Source organism: Oryctolagus cuniculus, chromosome 7 (assembly GCF_051225735.1).
Source record: "Oryctolagus cuniculus isolate XC-2025 breed Fujian yellow rabbit chromosome 7, ASM5122573v1, whole genome shotgun sequence".
Taxonomy (NCBI): domain Eukaryota; kingdom Metazoa; phylum Chordata; class Mammalia; order Lagomorpha; family Leporidae; genus Oryctolagus; species Oryctolagus cuniculus.
In genome coordinates, this window is record NC_142873.1 from 22,014,998 (window position 1) to 22,020,997 (window position 6,000).

The window sequence follows — 6,000 nt, forward strand, 5'->3', positions numbered from 1 at the left end:
CAGAATGAGGGAGGAGAGGCACTGCTGGTTGGCAGTTTACTTTCCTCCACCACTCCTGCCCCGAGTCTCCTCCCTGGTGAAAGGAGGGAGCGACATTCAGAACGAGGTTCATATAACCAGTGTCTCATTCCACAGGGAAGAGCCACACTTTCGCTGCTTTCACCTGCTGTGAGGCCAGGGGCACACCTGGGTGGTGTCTGTGGGCCCACCGGAAGCTGGATATACACGTTCTTCCGGTCCTGGTGCTACATCTCAACAGGGGTCTGCCGACTGAAAAACAGAAGGTCACAGAGGATCCAGAGTCTCCCAGCACCCGAGATGTTCAGGGTACAGTGGAAAATGCCGTGTCACACCAAGAACCAGGAAGATCTCAGGTTGAATGAAACAGAGAGCTTAGATGCCAACCCCCAAATGAGTCAGAGGCTGAACTCTGACTAGGATGTTAAAGCAGCCAACACAGCAATGCCGGAAACACATGGAAAAGGGGGAAATCCCAGCACAAGAGACAGAAGCTGTAGAACAATAATCCAGTGCAAATGACAGGACTAAAACACGCAGTAAGCTTAATAAACCTGCTGAGTGGGCCAGGTGGTCGAGTGGTGATGATGTAGGAAGGAGCCGGTGATCTCGAGGACCCGACAGTAGAATGTAACCATCAGAACAACAGAGAGAAAATAGGCTGAAACAAAATGAAGAAAATCTCATGGCTCTGTGGGTCAATAAGGTAAATTTGTATAAGAATTATAGAAGGAGAGGAGAGAAAGTAGGATTGAAAACCTATCTAGGGGCCGGTGCTATGGCATAGCAGGTAAAGACGCCGTCTGCAGCGCCAGCATCCCATATGGGTGCCGGTTCGAGTCCCGGATGCTCCACTTCCCATCCAGCTCTCTGCTACAGCCTAGGAATAGCAGTGGAAGATGGCCCAAGTCCTTGGGCCCTTGCACCAGCATTGGAGTCCTGGAAGAAGCTCCTGGCTCCTGGCTTCGGATCGGCACAGTTCCAGCCGTTGTGGCCATCTGGGGAGTGAACTACTGGATGGAAGACCTCCCTCTCTCTCTCTGTCTCTGCTTCTCTGTGTAACTCTGCCTTTCAAATAAATAAATAAGTATTTAACAAAAAAAAAAAAAAGGAAAGAAAAGAAAATCTATCTAATAATGTCTGGGGCAGGCATTTAGCCTCATGGTTAAGCCACAGTTGTCCCTTATTGAGTACCTGGATCTGATACCTCGCTCAGCTCCGGATACCAGCTTCCAGCCTATGCAGAGCCTGGGAAGCTCAAGTAGGTGGATTCCTGCTACTCCTGTGGGAGATCTAGAGTGATTTCCCGGCTCCCAGCTTCAGCTGTTGCGGGCATTTGCAGAGACCGATAGATGGGAGGTTTCTCTCTCTCCCTCTCCTCCTCTGTCTCTCAAATAAAACAAAAATCTAAAGAGAAATAAAACCTGAAAAATTCCCAAATTTGGTCAAAGATTCAAGAGGCTGGATACAGTTTCAAACAGGATAAACCAAAGACATCCATGTCAAGAAACAGCATAATTAAGCTTCTGAAAACTGAAGCCAAAGAAAAGTTTTTGAAAGCAATCAGAGTAAAGATCTCTATAAAGGAACACCCAAGTGAATACTGTGGATGTCTCCTCTGAAACCTTGGAGGGTTAGAAGATTCCTTCAGGAATCATGGGAAAATAAAGAAAAAAGGGTTTGTTACTAGAAAACCAACCCTTAAAGAACAGAAGGAAATGCTTAGAATGATAAAAGAAGGCTTAGAACTTCAGAAAACAACACCAAAATGGGCAAAAACAGGAGTAAATATAATTGTCTATCACTCTCATTTTACAACACGTTCTCTGATGTGGTTCTCTGTGTACGTACAAGAAATACTAAGAAAAATTGAATTTTAAAATTGGAGAGGTTAAGAATTTTATTTCTTACATTTGAAGTGACAAAACAGTGGCGCAAGGAGACTGTGATAAATTATATATATATTTTTATATATATAGCATAACATCTAAAGCAATCACTAAGAAAACTATACAAAGCAGTATGTTCAAAAGCACTGTAGGGGGCAGGTGTTGTGGCACAGTAGGCTAAGCCACAGCTTAGATCACCCACATCCCTTTAACTGTTGAAGTGCCAGTTGACTACTCTGCTTCTGATCCAGCTTCCTGCTAATACGCCTAGGAAGGTGGTGGGTAATGGCTGTTGTACCTGGATCCCTGCCACCCACTTGGGATACCTGGGTGAAATTCCAGGCTCCTGCCTTTCCTGGCTTTGGCATGGCGCAGACCTGGCCATTATGGGCATTTGGAGAGTAGAACCAGTGGATGAAAGATTTCTGTCTCTGTCTCTCTCTGTGTCTATCTCTGTCACTCTGTCTCTAAATGAATAAACCTTTTAAAACATACTATAAACAAATCAATATGGAATTGTGAAAATTGTTCAAGTAACCGCCAGGAAGTTAAGATGCAGAGCACCGAGAAACAGAAGAAACACACACATAGAAAATAACAAAATGGTTGACCTAAGCCCCAATATATCAACAATTTTATTAAATGCAGATGACATAAGTTGCCAAATGAATCACAGATTGGCAAGTTGGATTAAAAATGATTCAAGCTTATGTTGTCTTTGAGAAACTCGCTTCAACGTGATACCAGGTAGATTGAAAATAAAAGGTTAAGGAAAGATAGACCATGCACCTATTCATCAAAAAGCAGGAGTGGCTGTGTTTATAGCAGATAAAAAATGCTTCAGAGCCAACAAAATCGCCAGAGTCAGAGGGAGATACTACATGATGACAAAAGGATCAAGCTACCAGAAAGACATCATGATGCTGAAAATGAATATGCCATACACAGACCCTAAAAATAAAATAAAATAAAATAAAACATGAAACAAAAAACTGATAAGAGTTGCAAGGGCACAAAGTGAACTTCAGAATTATAGTTGAGGCTTTCAAAAACCCACTGTTAGTGACTGACAGGACTATTGGTCCCCAAATCAGCAAGGATACAGGGTGAACTGTGAGCAGGATTTAACTGAAATATATAGAAAACACTCAACCTGACAGTAGCAGAATATACTTTTGATTTTCAAGCATCCATGGAACATTCCCTGTAATCTGGATTATAAAACAAACCTCAAAAAATGTAAAAGGATTGAGTGATGGAATACATTTTATGAGCATAATATGATCAAATGGGGGATCAGTGACCAACAGACTACAGAAGTATCTGGATATTTGGAAACCCAACAATAAACTTCAGAATAATTCAGAGAGAAGATCCCAGAGGAAATATGAAAACAGAACCAAATAAGAATGAACACACAACACACTCAATTATGTGGGATGTAGTTAAAGCAATATGAAGAAGATGCCAGTTCTCAAGTTAACCTATAGATTCAATGCCATGCCATTCAAAATTCCTGTAGGGTTTTTTTCTTGGGGGGGGGGTAGAAATGAATAAGTGTTTCCAAGAGTTTTATGGGTAAGCAAAAGATCTGGAATAACCAGCATGAATTTTTAAAAGAGCCAAATAGAGTCCAGAACTGGAGCCACATGTGAATGGTCAATTGGTTTTGACAAAGGTGCCAAGATGACAAAGTTCCCACAAATGGTGCTGCGTCACCTGATGTCCACAGGGCAAACACAGCCATGAGCCCTTACCTCACGGCCTCACACACGCTAACTCATCATGGATCCTGGCCCTTAGGTAAAACCCCAAACTTGAACATTTCTAAAAGGAAACATACTCATCGAATGTAATCTTTGTATACTTGGGACAGGCAAAGGTTTCTTGGATAAAACATAAAAGACAAGAACCAGCTGTTTCACCCCGAGAAAGAGCACCCTCCACTCAGAGAGCACTGTTCTCCTGGGTCCTCACCCCTGATCGCTTCCTCTTGTGCTGTCACCACGCAAACAGTGAGACTAAGATCAAACACCAGGCTGTGGCCCAGGGGAACCCGGCTGTTGGATGTCAGCCAGCACCTGCCATGCAGAGTAGGGCCAAGCCAAGCGGAGATCCACAGCACAGAGGCCTGGTCATGGCTCCATTTCTCCTTGTTCTTATTCTTTTCCTGTCTCTCTAGGTTTACTTTGTTAAGTTAGGTCTTCGCGGGAGTAAACAGTGGAGGGAAACTACCTTTTTTTTTTTTTAATTAATTTATTTATTTAAAGTCAGAGTTGCAGAGAGAGAGGGAGAGACAGAGATGGAGAGATCTTCCATCTGCTAGTTCACTCCCCAGATGGCCATAAAGGCCAGTGCTGGGCCAGGCCAAAGCCAGGAGCCAGGAACCAGGAGTCAGGAGCCAGGAGCCAGGAGCCAGGAGCCAGGAGCCAGGAGCTTCTTCTGGGTCTCCCACATGGGTGGCAGGGGCCCAACTACTTGGGCCATCTTCCCTTGCTTTTCCCAGGCCATTAACAGGAAGCTGGGTGGGAAGTGGAGCAGCCAGGTACCCATTTAGGATGCCGGTGTCGCAGCTGGTGGCTTTACCTGCTATGTCACAATGCTGGCCCCAGGGAAAATATCTTACAAACAATGATGTATTGGGGAATGCAAGTTCCAAAAGGATATGTACAGCAGGGTATATTAAAACCATATACTGCCAGATTTTGCTTGGGAATAATAAGGGAGTGGAAAAGGCAGAGACGAGAAAGATGCCCCACAAAGTGGATTGGCAGCTACCTCCACGCTTGGAAAGAAGGAAAGGGGAGTGTGTGCTTGGGGGAACTCTTAATTTATTTCTTTGAAAAAAAGAAACTTATCTAAAGCAGATATAGGTTATATAAATAATGTTTAAGTGGTAAATACACACGTGCCTGTTTTACTATTTTTTGTGTATAAATATACACATATAAATGAACCATTTCATAATTTAAAAATTGCTCTAAAAAGGACATTTTCTTACACTTCCAACTATCAAATTTGTACTGTATTCTTGCCTTGAAATGGCGAACAGAGAAAATGAAAATACTTACTTGGCTTAGAGTATGACTTCAGATGTTCAAATGCAGGTTCATCATCGATTTTTTGCAATGAGCCATGGTTAATTTGCTGAGGCACATCTTTTTCAAGAGACCAAATTGATGCTGATTCCCGAATTGTCTTCTGCTTGTTTTTCACATTGTGGTGGAAATATCTGAATAACAGAGCTTCCACTATCCCAAATGTCAAGAATCCACATAGTAAACATTGAATTATAGGTTTTCTCATTGTAGACCTAGCATTTTTGAAGATCCACTTTTCAGCTTTCTAAGTCAGGAACAATTTAAGAGATGCAGTATTAGATAGTTCAATATATGTAGATCAGTTACAAGGTTAAATTCAATTGTCAATGTTTCAAAAACTATCATTTTATATCAGTCCTCACCATATATAAGTATACAAAGTATATTTTTTCTACTAGAAAAAAACTCTTAAAAACTGATATTTATAAGATTATCTAACATAAAAATATATAACATGCTTATAAAACATATAATATGGTTTAAAGTCATTGGCCCCTACTCCTGAGCATACAGTTCAAGGCACTATGAAAGAAGGCAACACATCTCTAAAAATTCTGATCGAATAAGAGATTGTTAAAAAAATTTTTTTTGACAGATTTAGACAGTGAAGGAGAGAGACAGAGAAAGGTCGTCCTTCTGTTGGTTCACCCTCCAAATGGCCGCTACGGCCGGCTTGCTGCGCCGATCTGAAGCCAGGAGCCAGGTGCTTCCTCCTGGTCTCCCACGCAGGTGCAGGCACCCAAGCGCTTGGGCATCCTCCACTGCCTTCCTGAGCCACAGCAGAGAGCGGGACTGGAAGAGGAGCAACCGGGACTAGAACCGGTGCCCATATGGGATGCCGGCACCGCAGGTGGAGGATTAACCAAGTGAGCCACTGTGCCGGACCCGTTGTTAAAAATTTAAAAACAGGGATCGGCATTGTGGCATAGAAGGTTGGACCTCTGCCTGTGGCACCAACATCCCATATGGACACTGGTTCTAGTCGCGGCTGC